Below are 24,149 nucleotides of genomic sequence, written 5' to 3'. Positions count from 1 at the left end.
GTTACATCAGAAGTGATCAGACTAATTTTTTACTAAGTGGTTAAAACAGAATCATAAAAAATTATATATCTTCAACATTTTATTTTAATTTATTGTAAATGTACATTCATATGGCAATCTTTTAATGCGGGCCTAAGACCTTTTCTTTCTTTACATATTGGTCTTCCAATTAGAGTTCTGTTGCTTATTTCTGGCATAAATCATAATGCTTTGTCTACAGTTTCTAGTAGTAGTTTCTTTACTACGTCAATTACTATTTGACTCTTGCAATGAAATTTGAGCATAGAATCTTCGAGTTTTCACAGTTAAAAAAATATTTTACAGTTGCCTTGACACCTAATTGAAAGCATTGTTAGAGGAAACTTGCCTTAATTAAGTCTATTCAAAGCATTTGATTTAGTTTTCATACAGACAAATCTTTCTCTTCAGGCACTTCTTTCTCATTTCACAGTGTGTTACGCTGTGTAACTAAAATAACACGTAAACTGGGCATAAACATATTTGGAGACACAACTGACTCTTGAAAGCAGACAATGAGGAGACACCCCAGAGAGAAACCTGTTACCTGTGAGTTCTCAGTGTTGCAAGGGAATTGGTCAGTGTGATATGTAGAGGAACGAAGGTGCTGGTTCATTCAGCAGCTCAGTTAACTGGGGGTTGGTTAAGAGTGTGAATAGTGTAACGTTTTCTCTCTAAGAGCAGATGAGGGCTCAAAAGGAAGACAGGTTAGTTACAGAGGACATTTTCAAAGTTGTGTTCTCCCCTGCACTTCTAAGTTGCAGGCACTGTGGGTTACACTTTGAAAGCCCACTGCATACATTCTGTGATAAATTAACCAAACCATAAATGTATGTAGCTAATTTGTAAAAGGATATTCAATGGAACACTAATTTATTTTCCTGCTGACTCTTTTCCATGATATTCTTGATTGCATGATAGTAAATCAATAAGGTTTTTCTTTATCATCTGTAGAGTTCATTCCAGTTTCTGCTTACACACCTCCTCAAAGGTCTCTTCAAATACGATCTTCATTGCTGTACTTGGAAGGAAGTTTGTTTCCTGCCACACATTCTTCAAAATTACAGCTGCCTGATCTACCACTTAATTCAGGTTTGGCTTGGCTTTGTTGCTCTGGTTCTGTCTATATTTCTCTACTCTGTGTCCTCTCTCAATGCAGTGACTTCATTACTCTATTTTCAGCTACTTTTGGTTGGAAAAGTAACTTTCTGCTTGGGGGTCCAAGCCAGAAACTGTTCTTCCCCCCATTGAATGGACACATGGGTGCCTTCTGTTTAACTCTTAGATTTCACTCTGCCCTTTACCTGCACTTCTCCCTGTCTTCAAAGGTGTGCCTGATTAACCGTTTCATGTCCAGTGCTGTTCAGGTTTCTCTTGTTCTGTGCTCAGGCACTTTTTCCCTATGCAGTAGTCTAAGGCCCCCTGAGCCTGCAGTGGAGCAGGTTGAAGGGAGTGTTGGTGAGCTCTTCCTTGACATTGTGCCTGTGTGTGCACTCCCCTTCTTGTTTGCAGAGCCAGAGATCCTACAGGTGAACTCTTAGCTGTGGAGCAAGGGGCAGAACTTCAACAAGTGCTCATCAATTTCTCCAGCTATAGGAAAATTCTCACCCAAGAATGAGCAGGTGCCTCTGCTGCCTTTGGCAGATGAATTGAGGACCTTCTCAGTCTGTCAGAGGATGCAGTCTCCAGAGCAGGGTTGACATCCTTCTCATGTTGGAAAGTCAAGAGTAATACCCATGTTTTTGGTTTCATTTGTTATTGTTTTCTCTAGAGCCAATACTGTCCACTTTATTAGGAACTGTTAAGGGTTGCTTCACAGTGTTAATAACAATTTCTGATCCATTTACGGCACATTTCTGAACATTACTTTCAAAACATTGGAAGTGGGAGTTGGTTAACTCCTCTCAAACCATTTGAATTGATACTACTGTTCTGTTCCTGCTATAAACACAGCTTGTAATTTATTTCTTACTGTCCTAGCTCTGAGCCATGCCTGCAAAGCCATGTCATGTAAAATGATTTTTAAAAACATCAGCTGCTGTGCTGGGGTCAAGTTTTAATACTCTGAAAAGGCTTAGGAATCAAAACCTAGTTGAAAACTAGTATGTCCTGTTTGTGAGTAGAAATGGAAATGTCAGTCAAGAACATATTGTGACAATCTCTGGGAAATGTGTCGTCCACTGATTTGTGCAGTTATCCCTGGAAAGAGCATATAAGGAAATAAGTCTTCCCAATCCAAATTTCCTTTTGATAAAAGCTTGGCAACAACATTGGCAACAGCTTTTCTAATCCTAAATTTCAAGTCTTTAAGAATAATTTTACTGGATGATGCATGCTTTGAAGATATGGTATTTTAAATATCATACTGCTTCCAGACATCTGAGATTTTAATGTGCAAATTGGTATATCTTTTCTCCTGTCTCTGTGTGTGTGTGTGTGTGTGTGTGTGTTTGTATCCTGTCATATCAAGTCAGTCAGTCATATCAGAGAAACAGACCTTGGGCAAGTCAGTTAGCCTCTCTGGGCTGTATCCTCACATTGTAGTGTGAAAGAATTGCACTATATTTTATTTTAAGCATTCCATGGTTATAACATTCTTTTATTCTAATGGGAAAGAATCCTGAGGTCACATGCTTATGTGTGGCCTGCATGTGGAGATAACGTAGACTAAAGCTTTATCTCTGAGAGCCTGGACTGATAAGATTCACATATGTACAAGGACTGTTCTCTTAGCTTTTGTCTTATATTTTAATATATGTAAACTGAGCGGAGGGGGTAAAAAAAGATTAAAATCTTTTTTGACTAAATATTAGATCCACCCCTAAGCCAGTCTTCACTATCAGCCCACCACTGCCAACCCCAATGGTGGAAGCCATAGAACAGAATAGTGTTACATGGGTTGAGGGTTGAGGGTTGGGGGAGGAACTCTGGGCCTGAGTCTCCAAGGTGCTCACTATCTCATTCACTTCAGGAGTAGTCTTGAGGGGGATCTAACAGGACAACATGGGTTTCCCAGCAGTTTCCTATCTACATTCAGGGGAGGGTCCTAGTTTACATTAATCTTTGCATATGTCAGGGCACTGACCTCTGGAAGAGGAAAAAGACAGGAACAAATAATCAATAGGCTTTAGAAAAAATCTGGTGCTTTATGTGCCATTTCTTCCTCAGAGCCGTTAAAGGCTGTCTTTTAGACTTAATTCTCTATTTCTAACCTGCTAAGGTGAGGATCTTAGCTAGCCCTCACCTCCTTTCTCAATTCTCACACCCCATTAAGATTGAAGCTGATTTGTCACACTGACACTGAAGAGTATTATTATTCAAAGCTGAATTAAAAAGGGAATTTATACAGAACAAAACCAATAAGCCAAGCAGCCTTGACATTTAATTTTCTTGGAAACCTTTCCCATCAAACCAGGAAAGTCTGCACACTACACATTTGCAAAATGAAAAGTGGTATTGGAGGAGGATAATCTCCCCCTAGAAATGATGAGTGAATAATTTGAAAGAGATTGGATGTTACAGGCGGTCCTTTCTCCTTCCCTTGTCCTCCCTGTCCCTACCCTGAAATGACATTTGTGAACTCCAGCTTCTAGAGGCAATCCTATTTATTTTATTCCTTTTTTTCATAGACATGGAGAGCTTGGGAAAGTAAAGGACAAGAAATTTTATTTATGTTTTTGGCCATCAATTCCAGGTTTGCACTATTAAGAATATTGCTTCTTGATCCTTAAGCTCAGAGGATCAATGAGCAGTGTCCATCTACCACGAGTTGCCTCAAAATTCTAATGTGAATTATTTAAGAGTAGTTTAGGACACTTTCTGGCTCCTGAGGTGGGTTAAACATACAAAAGGAACCATGTTTCAGGATCCATTTACTGCCTTTTTTAGTCAGGATAGGTAATACTGGTTGCATTAACAAAAAGCCAAAGTCTCAGTGTTCTGACATAAAAATTAATCACTCACATCCTCATCCAGTGTAGGTTGGCAGGATTTGGGGTGGAGGAGGGCCCTCCCTGTTCCATTTAGGGACCTAGAATTTCTCTATAATGTAAGTCTGCCTCCTCACATTTAGCATCCCTCCACTGGATTCTCTGTATCTACCTGGCAGCTAAGTTAGAAAGAGAGTAGAGGATCGTGCAGGATAGAGATGGGTCTGTATCCAGGCCATGGACTAGAATTTCTCCGACACATGGTCCCACCTAACTGCACGGGAGCTTTGGAAATGGAGTTGCGCTTCATGACCGGTAGAAGGAAGAAAAAAGTTTGGTGAATCCATAGTAGTGACTCTACCTTGGTTCCCTTTCCTTTTGCTAAACAGACCTGTGCATACCATCCTAGTTCTAGGGTATCTATGTGTAATGACACCAGGGCGTTTAAATGGACTGATCTAGTGGTTAGGCATATATCCATTTGACCCTAATTTATTCCATTTACTTTTCTCTGGAAGGAGAAGACTGTTACACATACAGGAGGATTTTTCTCCTGTCAGGGATAAACATGTGTAAATACTCTGCTTGAATCACCATATTTTTAAAGTGGGATTCTACAGGGAGTGGCTGCTGACTGTTCAGTATACACACATGGGAAGTAAGAGGAGATACCATCCATTCATCTATTATATTAGGAAAATCTTTAAATGATTGTTCCTCTCTACCAAGGTGTTCCTCTGTGGGGAAGAAGAAAACACTATAGGACTTCAAGATAACCAAATGATCAAAAGGGAAACAAAGCCAGAGAGATTTCAGATTAAAGATAACGGAATAAAGTAACACCAAGATGTCTAGTAACAGATTACTTGATTGCAAATTTGAGACACAGGGTTCTAGACAGATTCACTTACGCCCTTTAACCTTACTCCAAAATTCAAGGTCTAAGGGATTCTCAACTCAAGTTGTTTCTTGATTAAGAAGCAATTCAGACATATGAAGGACTTATTAGATGGGACCAAAAGCAGTAGAGAAACGTTGACAAGGAACCGACAGAAGTCAGGAATTGGCCTGTATACTCTGACTTTTAGTGAATCCTTCAGCAGAGCATGGTGAAGGCATAGACTGGCATTTTATCAGGCATGCTAGTATTTCACAGGGGAAATTTCTACACATGGACATTTAAGGCCCATCAAATATGGTTCTATATGCTTTTGCTTAGAATTCTTTCCCCAAGAGGAATGTGGGAAAGTACTATGTTCTTATTGATTATAGTACTATCTTCATCTGCCAGCAAAGGCCAGCACTGCAGAAAAATCCAATCGCCATGGCAACAGAGATCTCAGCTTTTAACTTGTTATCACATGAAAAAGTGTTTTTTTTCTCTAGCCTTAAAGATTGCAGTTTTGTGAATGTGAGGAGTGACCTTTGGCAACAGGGTTTTGTTAGAGCATCTGGGCCAAAGGGCTAATGTCCAGGGTGAAGGCCTTTAGGACTTTTAATTTGTCAACCCTGATTTTATTTACATCAGGTCAAGACGTGATACTTAAGCCATGTTAGATATCATTTTCCTACCCAGGAACAATGACCTTTAAAAAAAATTCAGGAGGTATCTCAACAGTAGAAGCATAAGAAATATAATTTGTTGAACTTCCCTGAATATTGCCAGACCCCAAAAAATTGGAAGGAGGGAGGAACTAATTAAATTAACCTCCATTGGATGTTACTGCTTTATTTTCGTGCTAAGTTCTTCTTCTGCTGTTATTAAACATCTTAGTGGGAGCCAGTCCTGTAAGGGAGGGACACCTGATCACCCTGGTCTAGAAAACTGAGCTTCCCTAGAAGCTGTGCTGTAGAGAAATCACCTGCCACCTCTGTTTTGAGACCTTAAAATGACAGTGAGTCTGATCAGCCAGATCTCTTCAATAAAGAGGCAGGGAGGAGCCTGGGCACGAGAGGAAACTGACATTTGTTGGTCACAAGCTCTGTGCCAGGCACTGTGCTGGCTGCTTAAGGCACTCAGACCAGAGTGTGTGCAGTCGTCCTTGCTCTTGTGAACAGAGGAACATTGGCTCATGCTGGGTGTCATTAGAGGCGGTCACTTCTATATGAGGATCTAAACTAAGGGTTCAACACAACATTCTTTAGCCGTTGGTGTCAACGTTATGATTCCATCAGAGCTGTTGACAGAGCTGGTATTTCAATTAAACAGTGGTTCAGTGCGAAGAACAAAAACATCCTAAATACACCAATCTGGCTCATTTTCATTCTTAATGACCAAAAACATTAAATCTCTTTTCATTTAGAATTAATTGGAAGAAGCAACAGAATATATTTTGAGTAGTACATCGTGAATAGACGTTGAGAATTGGGGTGGAGTGCCATAAGCAAGATAGCATGCAGAGATTTTTTTTGAAGAAAAACGTGGAGCATAAAGAGACAAAGTCAGAGAAGGGAATCAGTTTTAACAAAGCATAGTCCCTAACAGAACCTTAATAACTAGGTTGTAAATTCACCAGTTTTCTCTTCCACTGTTCACTATTGTTCAGTAAGCAAACTTTCATCTGTTAGTATGAAATAGGCCTCTTTTCCTTTGAAGTTTTGAGAGGTGTTTTTAAAAGTCATCATGTCTGTCCGGGGAGGCTGATTTATGCTGTGGTAGCAAACAATCATGGAAGTTTACTTCTCATTCATGCTATATGCCAACAAGGATGAGCAGCATCTCTGCTTACTGTCATCTTTACTCTGAGTCCTAGGCTGATGATGTGGCCTCTGTCTGGAACACTGCCAGTTTTGTGGTTGAGAGGAAAGAGGATTCCTTCCTGTTAATCGAACACTAGCTGTTAAAGCTTCGGTCCAGAATCGACACACATCAAGCCTGCTCATGTCTCATTAGCCAAACACATCACATCACCAAGCTTGGACAGAGAAGGAAGTCCTTGTTCTCTTTCTAAACTTAATCTATGTACCTTGAACTTTGGGGGAGACACCCTTAGTCTCTTTTTCCTGGACTATTTTGTCCACCCGGGGACCACCTTAAGCCATTCAGGGTTTTTTTTAAAAGGTTATGAAGGCCACACCTTTAATTTGGTCCTTGCCCTGAAACTGAGATTTAATTAGCCTTCATTGCTCAAAGGTCTCCTTGTTTTTTTCTGTTACATTTTGAATTGTAAAGAAATTGTCTCTTATAATCCTATAAGACTTGGAATTTCTGGGCTCTCAGTCCCTTTTATTTATACAAAGCCTTCACTTCTTTTTTTAAAATCATCTCTTTCTCATGGTACCTTGTTAGATGCAGCCAGCAGCAATCAGAGGATGCTATTAGCATTCCATTTTTCACCCTCTTCACCTAAAGCAACAAGTTCATTAGGTGCGTTATATGTATTCTAAGTTGTCACAGGTGACAGTTTTAGCAAATGTTTTCCTGCTGCAAAATGGATTGCCGTTCTTCCAGGCTCCACTAAAAGTTTCTGCATGGGACCACTGCTTGGCCCTAAGCCAATGCCTTATGTTTTAGGGCTTTTTGTTATTACTGGATCACCCCATTCCTGATAACAACTACTGTATTAGTTGGCATTTCCTAGGTTATGCTACAGTAACAAAAGACCTACAGATCTGAGTAACATAAAACAAAAAAGGTTTATTGTTCCCTAGCACTACATGTCCATCAAAGGTCACCTGTGTCTTTACTCCTCCAAGAAAAAGGGCTATGGATATTTCATAATGTGGTCAACTATAATTATTGATTCAAAATGTTATTTAGCTCATAAAATCTGATTTTGCCCCATCTTCATATACTTCTACTAATTCATGCATTCAACAAATATTTATTGATTACCCACTGTGTGTGAGACTCTGTTCTTAGGCCCTGGGAAAATAGCCAAGGACAAGGCAGACAAGAGCCTTGCTCGCAAATCAGACCATCTTTCTAGCCTGTTGACTTTGCTTTCACAAAAATACTTGTTTGAAAGTGCTTTAACAGAAGCACTTTCCTTTTCTTTCCCATCCCATGAAGCTGACTTGATCAAGGTCCACAGAAGAGCTGATGTTTAAATCAGCCCTTGAAAAATGAACAGAGTTTGGATAAGCAAAGGAAGAATAGAGACCAGCACTTAAGGCAGAGGGACCAGGAAGGAATGGTGTCGTGAAAGTGTGAGCCCTGTGCAGGGAGTTACCACTGGACTGAGCACAAAGGGCACAGGGTCCTCTCTCAAGTGGTTAAACTCAAAAGGAAGGATGGTCCCCTAAGGGATCTTGGTTTTCAGCCTTTGTCTTGGACATTTGTCCTGTGTCACCTCTGATATGGGTCATGAAGCAGGACCTTTCCTTTCCAACTTCCTGCTTCCAGCTGGTCAAGATTTATACCCCTGTCATTGCCCAGTGGGGATGGAGCCCCTGAAGAATTTTAAGTGCAGTAACATAGGATCAGCTTTGAGCTTTAGAAACTAAGAGATAGGAGGCAAATCAGCAGGAGACTATTAACAATTGTCTACTGGGCCTCGGGGCCTGCTGGGAATGAACCGATGGGGTGAAACTGCCCTGTTATTTAAAATATTACTATCGATATAGTAATATCAGCCTGCTTCAATATGTCTGTGTGGCACTGCCATGCCAGAGTGGTACAACCTCTCGAGCCCAGTCTTTGCAGGCAGATTAGTTTGCCCAGCCTCACCCCCACCCCACCCTGCCCCAGCTTCTTCCTCACCCCGGCTGGCTGTTTGGCTGAGATGTGTACATGTTCCATGGCCAAGGATGCCCAGGCTCTGACAGATTGAAGAATCAATGCTTGGACATAGGAGGAAGAGCTGGGAAGCCATCACAATAGCAAAGGAAGGGTACACTGAAGTTTTTACCTGAGAAAAGTAAAATGTGAGAGTTTCCCCTTGGGTTATTGAGAGAGTAAGTCCATTACCAAGACAGAGAACTCAGGGAGGTGGTTGAAATATGTGTTAATAGTTTTAAAAGTTTATTAATATTATTTTTGACACATTGGGTTTGAGGTATGAATAGGATTCCTCTGAGGAGTTGTCAGGAAGGTGGGAAGCTCAGGAAAGTGTCCACAGCTAGAGGTAAGACTAATGCAGTAAAATGTGAGAGTTTGAAGGGATTGTACAGGGAGAAAGTTTAGAGTAAGGAAAGAAGAGGGGGAGGTTAGGATAGGCAGAAATGCCCATATTTAAGAGGTAGGGAGCAGAGGAAGAGGAGACGGAGTAATGAACTAAGAGGAATATGGAGAAAGGCGAGATGAGCCAGAAAAGGGGAATACCATAGGAGCTAGAGTCTGTATTTACATCTGCAGATAAAACTGAGCCCTCAGTGCACAATGACACTGCCCACTGTGACCAAGTTAAAAAAACTTTAAAACATCTCCATAGATTTACTTTTATTCTGTCATATGGCAAGATATTGAAATAATTTTTGCGGTATATCTCTTGAACTGTGTATTCCTAACAAAGGAAGGTTTGCCCCAAGGGGATCGAAGTTGGTTCTAGGGGAGGAGGGAGGGTAGCTCAAGTCTTAGAGATTGCAATAGTTTGTGGCCCTACAAGACTCAATCCTATCCAGCAAAATCTTATTCCTTGGTATTTAATTTATCTACCTGGGTTTTCTCTGGTGTCACACAAGCAGCATTGACATTGAGTTCATGGAAGATACACAGAATACATGCAGTGCTATAAAACTATGATGAATTGATGTGATTATAATTGGAAGATTTTCTCTCAATCAGTCCTTATCTCAAAGTCATATTGTGAGAGGTGGCCTGTGTGTATGCCTTTTGGGTGCTTTGTGGATATTGTGTATGGTTGCTATTCAGTGCTTTTGTGTATGATTTGGGCCTTCAGAATTAAATTCTAAAAATTTATATTTCATTATTTTACAAAAGTTATCCAACCCATTGTTAATTGTGTCATGTATATAAAAGAAAAAAGAATCTGCAATATCTAGCAGATAGCTAAAAGTCATTTACTCACATCAGACAAAAGTTAAGTTCACCAAAAATAATTTGTTATAAATTAGTTTTGTTTTCTCAGTTGTTTTGCTTTGGAAGGGAGAATAACAGGTTTTTTTTTTTTAATTCTATTACATTGCTGTTATATAGTTGTGTAAATTACTAATTTGCATGTTCAATTTGATATGTTATAGTTTATATAAGTAAATTATATTAGGTTACTAAGCAAACACATTTGTAGAGTTAAATGTTAATAACTTTTTAACTTTTAATTTTACTTGTTTTAAAATTTTTTATTGGAGTATAGATTGCTTTACAATAAAGCAAAGTAATACTTACTTTACAGAGTAAGTATTGCTTTACAATATTGTGTTAGTTTCTACTGTACAGCAAAGTGAATCAGCTGTACATATACATATATCCCCTCTTTTTTGGTTTTCCTTCCCATTTAGGTCACCACAGGGCATTGAGTAGAGTTCCCTGTGCTATACAGTAGGTTCTCATTAGTTATCTATTTTATACACAATATCAGTAGTGTATATATATCAATCCCAATCTCCCAGTTCATCCCACCCTCCCCATTCCCCCTTGGTATCCATACTTTGTTCTCTACATCTGTGACTTTTAATTTAAAATGTTTATTTATTCATCCTTAACCCTGCATTAAATAAAAGATATCTTTGTACTTACTCTGTTTTTGTATAAAACATAGACATACATATACTATGTAAACAGGAATACAGGGTATCCGTGGTACTAAAATTTCATGGGAGGAACATTTGGGAAAAATGTTCAAAAAGTCTCCTAAGGGAGACAGTAATTAAAAAGTTGAGAAATACTGCTCTGTGCAGTTGTGTGTCATTCACAGAGTCTTAGTTTCTATATATATATATATATATATATATATATATATATATATATATATTTTTTTTTTTTTTTTTTTTTTTTTGCGGTATGTGGGCCTCTCACTGTTGTGGCCTCTCCCATTGTGGATCACAGGCTCCGGACGTGCAGGCTCAATGGCCATGGCTCATGGGTCCAGCTGCTCCGCAGCACATGGGATCTTCCCGGACCGGGACACGAACCCGTGTCCCCTGCATCAGCAGGCAGACTCTCAACCACTGCACCACCAGGGAAGCCCTTAGTTTCTATATTGATAGTTAATCTCTATTTCCTTCTAGAGTTTTTCCTTCTAGCTTTTTTTACCTGTAATTTGAGTTGGCTGCCACCAGATGGTAGACTCTGGTCTCATGGTTCAACCAGACAGACTCAGCTACATAGTTAATGTGGACAACAGGAAGGTGGTGAACTTAAGGCAAGGTTAATGCTATTCTGGTGCTTCTACCAAAATAGAACTCTTGATTTAAAAGTGAAGTATAACATCTATTAGAATTGTTACTGTGCATTTAAATAGCATCCTAGATTTAGAACAAGATTTAAAGAAATAACACGTTTTATGAATCTTTACATATCCTTGATGATTGCTAAATTGACCTGAGTTTCAGCCAATTAGTAACCATAAGTCATTTTACCTTTCTGAGAGTCAGATTAGGATTAAAAGAAGAACATATATACACTTAGTAACAATTTACGTTTAATCTTTCCTAGCTTGAATTTCTTCTCTTCATTTTCACCACAGAAACTCTCCCAAAACACACACACACACACACACACATACACACACACACACACTTATTTTATTGTGCCAGTTTTCAGTGTTGTAAGTACTCTTGCGGTGAGATTTAAATAGTTGCCCTCTAAGGCTGCTTATAACTCTGGGAGTTTTTTATAATCTATGCAGGATGTCAGCATGGTTGTTGATGGACATAGGCGAAGGAAGAATTACAGCAGGTAAGGGTATTTGGAATAAGTCAATCTTGTAGCAAGTATGTTTGAATTGCCAGAGGGAAAGAAAGAGGACATTTCTCATGGGTGATGAATACTGAAGTGGAAATGGGCAGCAGGAGGCTTATGTATGAGCGTGCATGGCAGGAAGTAGTAAGTATGGCAACTTGATGAGGAAGAAGGTGTTGGAAGCAATAAAAGATGAGACAGGAACATGCTGAGGAAATCTGATGTCTCAGGCCAAAGGAAGCTTGTGTGGATTCTTGAAAATGAATTTTGCGCTCTCTATGTGTATGATTTCAGCAAAAGAAGTCAGTAGCTTCACAGAAACCTAGAAAAATCAGAGAGAAGACTTTTTCAGGAATCTGGACCTGAAGTTTTAGTTGGTCTAGATCAGTATCTCCCTGGACCAGGAGAAACTCTAGAAAGGGTTTGGAACATTGTTTTGGAAAGTAATATTTCATTTCTTACAATGAAGCAAAACTATGTTGATCTAATCTCCAGTGTTAGAGACTAAAGAAAAGACAGAACTTTGTCTTTAAACTGAAGAGTAAAAAGCTTTTGAACAATTGCTCTTGTTCCTCAATTTTAAAAAAATACAAATCTGTAAAAATCAAAGAGAAAAGATGTTACTTTTGGCCACTTTGTAGAGGGACAAAAGAAATAAGTCTTCAGAGATGACTCAGTAAATGAAAAGCATTTGTTAGGAGCCTGTGTGATTATTGATGCTGTGAACATTTGGTAGATTTGAGTTTTCAAGGCTAACTTGTAAGAAATTGAGTGTCTAGAAGACAATAGCATGGTTTTATGGAAAGACAGTGAGCTTAACAGGCCTGAGTTAGAATCATAGTTCTGCCATCAGCTTAGCTTTATGACCTTGAGTAACCTAAAGTTTCTTAGTGCTCCAAAGAAAACAAGACCACTGATGCCTACTTAACGATGTGAAGCCACTGGTGAAACAGTCCCACCTAGCATGTTGCTAGACACGCAGTCATTGCACAGTAAATGTCAATTTCCTATGCTTTTACCTACAGTTTTAACCTATACTGCCTAGATATGATTGTTGGGGCCTTAGATATACCATTAGGTTTATTTCTCAGATTACTAATTAACGGGATTAAACAGATGGGCATGTTTTCTCATGTAATTAAACTCTTTGTATGAAAGTTGAGTGTATTATTAAGCTAGTTAAATGTAAGCATTAACTGGAATCAATCATATTTATATCATGTTTAATTATAAGTTTTCAATTAAATAAAAAATGCTTAGGAATAGTAGAAACATTAATTCTTGAATTGTATCAACCTCTACTTAATTTAACCTCACCTCTTTTGCTATGAATTAGTAATATGAGTAATTTCCTGTGACATTTTCTTGAAATCCTACCTTTCCTAGAGCAAGTTATGCCAGTTTTGCTGTGGGTAGTTTTCTGCATTTATTAATTTTTTTTCAAATTATATCTCTTCTCTAGTGACTAGACTCAATTCAAACTAGGCAAAGAGAAAGAAATAACTTGCCTCTTCTGCCATATTTTTTAAACCAACTTCCTGAGTGTTCAAATTTATCACCATCAAAAAAGGAAGTACCATTATGTCCCATTTGTTTAATTTGGTGTTTTTCTTTTTGTTTTTGTTTTTGCGGTACGCGGGCCTCTCACTATCGTGGCCTCTCCCGTTGCGGAGCACAGACTCCGGACACGCAGGCTCAGCGGCCATGGCTCAAGGGCCCAGCCACTCCGCAGCATGTGAGATCTTCCCAGACCGGGGCATGAACCTGTGTTCCCTGCATCGGCAGGCAGACTCTCAACCACTGTGCCACCAAGGAAGCCCCTATTTTGGTTTTTATTTCCATTCCTCTAGGAGGTGGGTCAAAGAGGATCTTGCTGTGATTTATGTCATAGAGTGTTCTGCCTTTGATTTCCTCTAATAGTTTGATAGTTTCTGGCCTTATATTTAGATCTTTAATCCATTTTGAGCTTATTTTTGTGTATGGTATTAGGGAGTGTTCTAATCTCGTACTTTTACATGTACCTGTCCAGTTTTCCCAGCACCACTATTGAAGAGGCTGTCTTTTCTCCACTGTATATTCTTGCCTCCTTTATCAAAGATAAGGTGACCATATGTGCATGGGTTTATCTCTGGGCTTTCTATCCGGTTCCATTGATCTGTCTTTCTGTTTTTGTGCCAGTGCCATACTGCTTGATTACTGTAGCTTTGTAATGAAGTCTGAAGTCAGGGAGCATGATTCCTCCAGCTCCATTTTTCATTCTCAAGATTGCTTTGCCTATTTGGGGTCTTTTGTGTTTCCATACAAATTGTGAAACTTTTTGTTCTAGTTCTGTGAAAAATTCCAGTGGTAGTTTGATAGGGATTGCATTGAATCTGTAGATTGCATTGGGTAGTAGCATCATTTTCACAATGTTGATTCTTCCAATCCAAGAACACGGTATATCTCTCCATCTATTTGTATCATCTTTAATTTCTTTCATCAGTATCTTATAATTTTCTGCATACAGGTATTTTCTCTCCTTAGGTAGGTTTATTCCTAGATATTTTATTCATTTTGTTGCAATGGTAAATGGGAGTGTTTTCTCAATTTCACTTTCAGAATTTTCATCATTAGTGTATAGGAATGCCAGAGATTTCTGTGCATTAATTTTATATCCTGCTACTTTACCAAATTCATTGATTAGCTCTAGTAGTTTTCTGGTAGCATCTTTGGGATTCTCTACGTATAGTATCATGTCATCTGCAAACAGTGACAGCTTTACTTCTTTTCTGATTTGGATTCCTTTTATTTCTTTTTCTTCTCTGATTGCTGTGGCTAAAACTTCCAAAACTATGTTGAATAAGAGTGGTGAGAGTGGGCAACCTTGTCTTCTTCCTGATCTTAGTGGAAATGGTTTCAGTTTTTCTCCATTGAGGACGATGTTAGCTGTGGGTTTGTCATATATGGCCTTTATTATGTTGAAAAAAGTTTGCTCTATGCCTACTTTCTGAAGGGTTTTTATCATAAATGGGTGTTGAATTTTGTAGAAAGCTTTCTCTGCATCTATTGAGATGATCATTTCGTTTTTCTCCTTCAATTTGTTAATATGGTGTATCACGTTCATTGATTTACATATTTTGAAGAATCCTTGCATTCCTGGAATAAACCCCACTTAATCATGGTGTATGATCCTTTTAATGTGCTGTTGGATTCTGTTTGCTAGTATTTTGTTGAGGATTTTTGCATTTATGTTCTTCAGTGATATTGGCCTGTAAGGAAACCATAAACAAGACCACAAGACAACCATCAGAATGGGAGAAAATATTTTCAAATGAAGCAACTGACAAAGGATTAATCTCCAAAATTTACAAGCAGCTCATACAGCTCAATAACAAAAAGAAAACAAACAACCCAATCCAAAAATGGGCAGAAGACCTAAATAGACATTTCTCCAAAGAAGATATACAGATTGCCAACAAACACATGAAAGAATGCTCAACATCATTAATCATTAGAGAAATACAAATCAGAACTACAATGAGATATCATCTCACACCGGTCAGAATGGCCATCATCAAAAAATCTAGAAACAATAAATGCTGGAGAGGGTGTGGAGAAAAGGGAACACTCTTGCACTGCTGGTGGGAATGTAAATTGATACAGCCACGATGGAAAACAGTATGGAGGTTCCTTAAAAAACTACAAATAGAACTACCATATGACCCAGCAATCCCACTACTGGGCATATACCCTGAGAAAACCATAATTCAAAAACAATCATGTACCAAAATGTTCATTGCAGCTCTATTTACAATAGCCAGGAGATGGAAGCAACCTAAAGTGTCCATTATCGGATGAATGGATAAAGAAGATGTGGCACATATATACAATGGAATATTACTCAGCCATAAAAAGAAACGAAATTGAGTTATTTGTAGTGAGGTGGTTGGACCTAGAGTCTGTCATACAGAGTGAAGTAAGTCAGAAAGAAAAACAAATACCATGTGCTAACACATATATATGGAATCTAAGGAAAAAAACATGTCATGAAGAACCTAGGGGTAAGATGGGAATAAAGACACAGACCTACTAGAGAGTGGACTTGAGGATATTGGGTGGGGGAAGGGTAAGCTGTGACAAAGTGAGAGAGTGGCATGGACATATATGCACTACCAGACGTAAAATAGATAGCTAGTGGGAAGCAGCCGCATAGCACAGGGAGATGAGCTCGGTGCTTTGTGACCACCTAGAGGGGTGGGATAGGGAGGGTGGGAGGGAAGGAGACACAAGAGGGAAGAGATATGGGAACATATGTATATGTATAACTGATTCACTTTGTTATAAAGCAGAAACTAACACACCATTGTAAGGCAATTACACTCCAATAAGGACGTTAAAAAAAAAAAAGCGGAAGCAAAGCCACATGATATTTTTGTCAGCATCAAATCCCATAACTTTATTTTCCAATCAGCAAGGAAGCTAATTCTTTTTCTCCAAGTTTACCCATTCTTACTGGCCAGAAAGCTGCCTAGGTGTGGTAAGAAGCAAAACATGGGTTGGATACCAATTTCCTTTCTGATTCAGAACTGCTTTCTTATATTAAAGGCTTTAGATTTCCTTTCTGGTTATAAAGTCAGTCTCATGAAATTGTAACATCTTTAACCCTATATTCCATAGCCAAATCATAAGAATATAAAATTTTTCATTACAATGACCTGTTTGTATGTTGGCATAACATTTACCATGAACATTACCATGGTAAAATCCAGTGTCAGACTTCAGGGAACTAACAATTGGGGTGTGTGTGTGTGTGTGTGTGTGTGTGTGTGTGTGAGTCAGACAACTATTTAACAGTCTATTATATAAATCATATATGATCTTAAGTCTGGAAAGAAAAAAACTTGTCCCATTCATACCCTGAGCTTTTCCATATTTGAACATTTTGGTCCTACTTGCTGTATGTGGAAGAACAATAAAAATGATCATAAGAAGACAACTAATTATATTTATATCTCTTTATCATGTATAAAATAGCTCCACATGTATTATCTAATTTAATACTTGCAGTAAGCAACCTCCAAAGGGTGGTACCATTTCCTGTTCTTACATGTCACAAAATTTCAATAGTATGTGTAAGGTCTAAGAGTCCTAAGAGACAGATTGGGACAAGATCCAAGGTTTCCTATCTTTACACCCTGTTCTTTCTCCATCACATTTATTGCTTTTTCATCCAAACATTCCTTTTGACATCCTACCTTCCTGTTGAGGTTCATTTGGGCTGTCATCTTCAAGTAGGATTCTCTAGTCTTCCGAACTGGAGGAAATTCTTTATACTCTCAACTCCTACAGAATTGCATATTTATATTGTGGTTCTTTTTTTTTTTTTTTTTTTTTTTACATCTATATTGGAGTATAATTGCTTTACAATGGTCTGTTAGTTTCTGCTTTATAAAAAAGTGAATCAGTTATACATATACATATGTTCCCGTATCTCCTCCCTCTTGCGTCTCCCTCCCTCCCACCCTCCCTATCCCACCCATCCAGGTGGTCACAAAGCACCGAGCTCATCTCCCTGTGCTATGCGGCTGCTTCCCACTAGCTATCTATTTTATGTTTGGTAGTGTATATATGTCCATGCCACTCTCTCACTTTGTCACAGCTTACCCTTCCCCCACCCAATATCCTCAAGTCCACTCTCTAGTAGGTCTGTGTCTTTATTCCCATCTTACCCCTAGGTTCTTCATGACATGTTTTTTTCCTTAGATTCCATATATATGTGTTAGCACATGGTATTTGTCTTTCTCTTTCTGTCTTACTTCACTCTGTATGACAGACTCTACGTCCATCCACCTCATTACAAATAGCTCAATTTTGTTTCTTTTTATGGCTGAGTAATATTCCAATGTATATATGTGCCACATCTTCTTTATCCATTCATCTGCTGATGGACACTTAGGTTGCTTCCATCTCCAGCCTATTGTAAATAGAGATGCAATGAAAATTTTGGTACACGACTCTTTTTGAATTATGGTTTACTCAGGGTATATGCCCGGTAGTGGGATTGCTGGGTCATATGGTAGTTCTATTTGTAGTTTTTTAAGGAACCTCCATAATGTTCTCCACAGTGGCTGTACCAATTCACATTCCCACCAGCAGTGCAAGAGTGTTCCCTTTTCTCCACACCCTCTCCAGCATTTATTGTTTCTAGATTTTTTGATGATGGCCATTCTGACTGGTGTGAGATGATATCTCATTGTAGTTTTGATTTGCATTTCTCTAATGATTAATGATGTTGAGCATTCTTTCATGTGTTTGTTGGCAGTCTGTATGTCTTCTTTGGAGAAATGTCTATTTAGATCTTCTGCCCATTTTTGGATTGGGTTGTTTGTTTTTTCGTTATTAAGCTACATGAGCTGCTTGTAAATTTTGGAAATTAATCCTTTGTCAGTTGCTTCATTTGCAAATATTTTCTCCCATTCTAAGGGTTGTCTTTTCGTCTTGTTTATGGTTTGCTTTGCTGTGCAAAAGCTATGAAGTTTCATTAGGTCCCATTTGTTTATTTTTGGGTTTATTTCCATTTTTGTAGGAGGTGGGTCAAAAAGGATCTTGCTGTGATTTATCTCAAAGAGTGTTCTGCCTATGTTTTCCTCTAAGAGTTTGATAGTTTCTGGCCTTACATTTAGGTCTTTAATCCATTTTGAGCTTATTATTGTGTATGGTGTTACGGAGTGTTCTACTCTCATACTTTTACATGTACCTGTCCAGTTTTCCCAGCACCACTTATTGAAGAGGCTGTTCTTTCTCCACTATACATTCCTGCCACCTTTATCAAAGATAAGGTGACCATATGTGCGTGGGTTTATCTCTGGGCTTTCTATCCTGTTCCATTGATCTGTCTTTCTGTTTTTGTGCCAGTACCATACTGTCTTGATTACTGTAGCTTTGTAGTATAGTCTGAAATCAGGGAGCCTGATTCCTCCAGCTCCGTTTTTCGTTCTCAAGATTGCTTTGCCTATTTGGGGTCTTTTGTGTTTCCATACAAATTGTGAAATTTTTTGTTCTAGTTCTGTGAAAAATGCCAATGGTAGTTTGATAGGGATTGCATTGAATCTGTAGATTGCTTTGGGTAGTAGAGTCATTTTCACAATGTTGATTCTTCCAATCCAAGAACATGGTATGTCTCTCCATCTATTTATATCATCTTTAATTTCTTTCATCATTGTCTTGTAATTTACTGCATACAGTCTTATGTCTCCTGAGGTAGGTTTATTCCTAGATATATTATTCGTTTTGTTGCAGTGGTAAATGGGAGTGTTTTCTTGCTTTCACTTTCTGATTTTTCATCTTTAGTGTATAGGAATGCCAGAGATTTCTGTGCATTAATTTTGTGTCCTGCTACTTTACCAAATTCATTGATTAGCTCTAGTAGTTTTCTGGTAGCATCTTTAGGATTCTCTATGTATAGTATCATGTCATCTGCAAACAGTGACAGCTTTACTTCTTCTTTTCCAATTTGGATTCCTTTTATTTCCTTTTCTTCTCTGATTGCTGTGGCTAAAACTTCCAAAACTATGTTGAATAAGAGTGGTGACGGTGGGCAACCTTGTCTTATTCCTGATCTTGGTGGAAATACTTTCAGTACTTCACCATTTAAGACGATGTTGGCTGTGGGTTTGTCGTATATGTCCTTTGTTATGTTGAGGAAAGTTCCCTCTATGCCTACTTTCTGCAGGGTTTTTATCATAAATGGGTGTTGAATTTTGTAGAAAGCTTTCTCTGCATCTATTGAGATGATCATATGGATTTTCTGCTTCAGTTTGTTAATATGGTGTATCACGTTCATTGATTTGCATATATTGAAGAATCCTTGCAACCCTGGAATAAACCCCACTTCATCATGGTGTATGATCCTTTTTAATGTGCTGTTGGATTCTCTTTGCTAGTATTTTGTTGAGGATTTTTGCATCTATGTTCATCAGTGATATTGCCCTGTAGGTTTCTTCCTTTTGACGTCCTTGTCTGGTTTTGGTATCAGGGTGATGGTGGCCTCGTAGAATGAGTTTGGGAGTGTTCCTCCTTCTGCTATATTTGGGAGGAGTTTGAGAAGGATAGGTGTTAGCTCTTCTCTAAATGTTTGATAGAATTCACCTGTGAATCCATCTGGTCCTGGGCTTCTGTTTGTTGGAAGATTTTTAATCACAGTTTCAATTTCAGTGCTTGTGATTGGTCTGTTCATATTTTCTATTTCTTCCTGATTCAGTCTTGGCAGGTTGTGCATTTCTAAGAATTTGTCCATTTCTTCCAGGTTGTCTATTTTATTGGCATAGAGTTGCTTGTAGTAATCTCTCATGATCTTTTGTATTTCTGCAGTGTCAGTTGTTACGTCTCCTTTCTCATTTCTAATTCTATTGATTTGAGTCTTCTCCCTTTTTTTCTTGATGAGTCTGGCTAATGGTTTATCAATGTTGTTTATCTTCTCAAAGAACCAGCTTTTAATTTTATTTATCTTTGCTATTGTTTCCTTCATTTCTTTTTCATTTATTTCTGATCTGATCTTTATGATTTCTTTCCTTCTGCTAATTTTGGGGTTTTTTTGTTCTTCTATCTCTAACTGCTGTAGGTGCAAGGTTAAGTTGTTTATTCGAAATGTTTCCTGTTTCTTAAGGTAGAATTGTGTTGCTATAAACTTCCCTCTTAGAACTGCTTTTGCTGCATCCCATAGGTTTTGGGTCGTCGTGTCTCCATTGTCATTTGTTTCTAGGTATTTTTTGATTTCCTCTTTGATTTCTTCAGGGATCACTTCGTTATTAAGTAGTGTAGTGTTTAGCCTCCATGTGTTTGTATTTTTTACAGATCTTTTCCTGTAATTGATATCTAGTCTCATAGTGTTGTGGTTGGAAAAGATACTTGATACAATTTCAATTTTCTTAAATTTACCAAGGCTTGATTTGTGACCCAAGATATGATCTATCCTGGAGAATGTTCCATGAGCACTTGAGAAAAATGTGTATTCTGTTGCTTTTGGATGGAATGTCCTATAAATATCAATTAAGTCCATCTTGTTTAATGTATCTTTTAAAGCTTGTGTTTCCTTATGTATTTTCATTTTTGATGATCTGTCCATTGGTGAAAGTGGGGTGTTAAAGTCCCCTACTATGAATGTGTTACTGTTGAATTCCCCTTTTATGGCTCTTAGTATTTGCCTTATGTATTGAGGTGCTCCTATGTTGGTTGCATAAATATTTTCAATTGTTATATCTTCTTGGATCAATCCCTTGATCATTATGTAGTGTTCTTCTTTGTCTCTTGTAATAGTCTTTGTTCTAAAGTCTATTTTGTCTGATATGAGAATTGCTACTCCAGCTTTCTTTTGCTTTCCTTTTTTATGGAATATCTTTCTCAATCCCCTCACTTTCAGTCTGTATGTGTCTCTAGGTCTGAAGTGGGTCTCTTGTAGACAGCATATATATGGGTCTTGTTTTTGTATCTATTCAGCCAGTCTGTGTCTTTTGGTAGGAGCATTTAATCCATTTACATTTAAGGTAATTATCGATATGTATGTTCCTATTCCCACTTTCTTAATTGTTTGGGGTTTGTTATTGTATATCTTTTACTTCTCTTGTGTTTCTTGCCTAGAGAAGTTCCTTTAGCATTTGTTGTAAAGCAGGTTTGGTGGTGCTGAACTCTCTCATCTTTTGCTTGTCTGTAAAGGTTTTAATTTCTCCATCAAATCTGAATGAGATCCTTGCTGGGTAGAGTAATCTTGGTTGTATGTTTTTATCCTTCATCACTTTAAGTATGTCCTGCTGGTCCCTTCTGGTTTGCAGAGTTTCTGCTGAAAGATCAGCTGTTAACCTTATGGGGATTCCCTTGTGTGTTATGTGTTGTGTTTCCCTTGCTGCTTTTAATATGTTTTCTTTGTATTTAATTTTTGACAGTTTGACTAATATGTGTCTTGGCATGTTTCTCCTTGGATTTATCCTCTATGGGACTCTCTGTGCTTCCTGGACTTGACTATTTCCTTTCGCATATTAGGGAAGTTTTCAACTATAATCTCTTCAAATATTTTCTCAGTCCCTTTCTTTTTCTCTTCTTCTTCTGGAACCCCTATAATTCGAACGTTGGTGTGTTTAATGTTGTCCCAGAGCTCTCTGAGACTGTCCTGAACTCTTTTCATTCTTTTTTCTTTATTCTGCTCTGCAGTAGTTATTTCCACTATTTTATCTTCCAGGTCACTTATCCGTTCTTCTGCCTCAGTTATTCTGCTATTGATCCCTTCTAGAGTATTTTTAATTTCATTTATTGTGTTGTTCATCATTGCTTGTTTCATCTTTAGTTCTTCTAGTTCCTTGTTAAATGTTTCTTCCATTTTGTCTATTCTATTTCCAAGATTTTGGATCATGTTTACTATCATTATTCTGAATTCTTTTTCAAGTAGACTGCCTATTTCCTCTTCATTTGTTAGGTCTGGTGGGTTTTTATCTTGCTCCTTCATCTGCTGTGTGTTTTTCTGTGTTTTCATTTTGCTTATCTTACTGTGTTTGGGGTCTCCTTTTTGCAGGCTGCAGGTTCGTAGTTCCCATTGTTTTTGGTGTCTGTCCCCAGTGGCTAAAGTTGGTTCAGTGGGTTGTGTAGGCTTCCTGGTAGAGGGGCTAGTGCCTGTGTTCTGGTAGATGAGGCTGGATTTTGTCTTTCTGGTGGGCAGGTCCACGTCCGGTGGTGTGTTTTGGAGTGTCTGTGGACTTATTATGATTTTAGGCAGCCTCTCTGCTAATGGGTGGGGTTGTGTTCCTGTCTTGCTAGTTGTTTGGCCTTGGGTGTCCAGCACTGTAGCTTGCTGGTCGTTGAGTGAAGCTCGGTGTTGGTGTTGAAATGGAGATCTCTGGGAGATTTTCGCCATTTGATATTATGTGGAGCTGGGAGGTTTCTTGTTTTCCAGTGTCCTGAAGTTGGCTCTCCCACCTCAGAGGCACAGCACTGACTCCTGGCTGCAGCACCAAGAGCCTTTCATCCACACGGCTCAGAATAAAAGGGAGAAAAAGTAGAAAGAAAGAAAGAGGATAAAATAAAATAAAATAAAGTAACATAAAGTAAAATAAAGTTATTAAATTAAAAAATAATTATTAAGAAAAATATTTTTTAAAAAAAGGATGGATAGAACCCTAGGACAAATGGTGAAAGCAAAGCTATACAGACAAAATCTCACACAGAAGCATACACATACACACTCACCAAAAGAAGAAAAGGGGAAAAAATCATAAATCTTGCTCTCAAAGTCCATCTCCTCAATTTGGGATGATTCGTTTTCTATTCATGTATTCCACAGATGCAGGGTATATCAAGTTGATTGTGGAGCTTTAATCCGCTGCTTCTGAGGCTGCTGGGAGAGATTTCCCTTTCTCTTCTGTGTTCGCACAGCTCCAGGGGCTCAATTTTGGATTTGGCCCCTCCTCTGCGTGTAGGTCCCCGGAGGGCGTCTGTTCTTAGCTCAGACAGGATGGGGTTAAAGGAGCAGCTGCTTCGGGGACTCTGGCTCACTCAGGCCGAGGGGAGGGAGGGGTGCGGATGCAGGGCGAGCCTTCGGTGGCAGAGGCCGGCGGGACGTTGCACCAGCCTGAGGCGCGCTGTGCGTGCTCCCGGGGAAGTTGTCCCTGGATCACGGGACCCTGGCAGTGGCGGGCTGCACAGGCTTCCCGGAAGGGGTTATGGATAGTGACCTGTGCTTGCACACAGGCTTCTTGGTGACGGCAGCAGCAGCCTTAGGGTCTCATGCCCGTCTCTGGGGTCCGCGCTGTTAGCCGCGGCTTGTGCCCGTCTCTGGAGCTCCTTTAAACAGTGCTCTTAATCCCCTCTTCTCGTGTACCAGGAAACAAAGAGGGAAGAAAAAGTCTCTTGCCTCTTCGGCAGCTCCAGACCTTTCCCCGGACTCCCTCCCGGCTAGCCGTGGTGCACTAACCCCTTCAGGCTGCGTTCACGCTGCCAGTCCTCTCCTTGCACTCCGACTGAAGCCCGAGCCTCAGCTCGCAGCCCCGCCCTCCCCGGCGGGTGAGCAGACAAGCCTCTCGGGCTGGTGAGTGCCGGTCGGCTCCGATCCTCTGTGCGGGAATCTCTCCGCTTTGTCGTCTGCACCCCTGTTGCTATGCTCTCCTCCGCGGCTCCAAAGCTCCTCCGCTCCACCACCCAAAGTCTCCACCCACGAAAGGGCTTCCTACGGTGTGGAAACCTTTCCTTCTTCACAGCTCCCTCCCACTGGTACAGGTTCGGTCCCTATTCTTTTGTCTCTGTTTATTCTTTTTTCTTTTGCCCTACCCAGGTACGTGGGGAGTTTCTTGCCTTTTGGGAGGTCTGAGGTCTTCTGCCAGCGTTCAGTAGGTGTTCTGTAGGAGTTGTTCCACGTGTAGATGTATTTCTTGCGTATCTGT

At 39.2% G+C, this 24,149-nt stretch overlaps 1 protein-coding gene across 3 annotated transcripts in view; it reads left to right on the top strand.

Annotated features, from left to right (window-relative positions):
• TMEM108 (transmembrane protein 108) overlaps positions 1 to 24,149 on the top strand; it is a 371,980-nt gene that overhangs the window by 170,600 nt on the left and 177,231 nt on the right. Inside the window, exon 1 of one of the 3 annotated variants that reach the window (XM_060298605.2) lies at positions 23,918 to 23,985. The exons of the other annotated variants lie outside the window; for them this stretch is intronic. The gene's annotated coding sequence lies outside the window, so the exon portion shown is untranslated. Of the gene's footprint in view, positions 1 to 23,917; positions 23,986 to 24,149 lie in introns of those variants that run through there. 3 annotated transcript variants of the gene reach the window in all.

The sequence above is a fragment of the Globicephala melas genome, chromosome 4, assembly GCF_963455315.2.
Source record: "Globicephala melas chromosome 4, mGloMel1.2, whole genome shotgun sequence".
Lineage (NCBI taxonomy): Eukaryota > Metazoa > Chordata > Mammalia > Artiodactyla > Delphinidae > Globicephala > Globicephala melas.
Note: the sequence above shows the minus strand (reverse complement) of the source record. Positions and strands in the feature narration are given on the sequence as shown.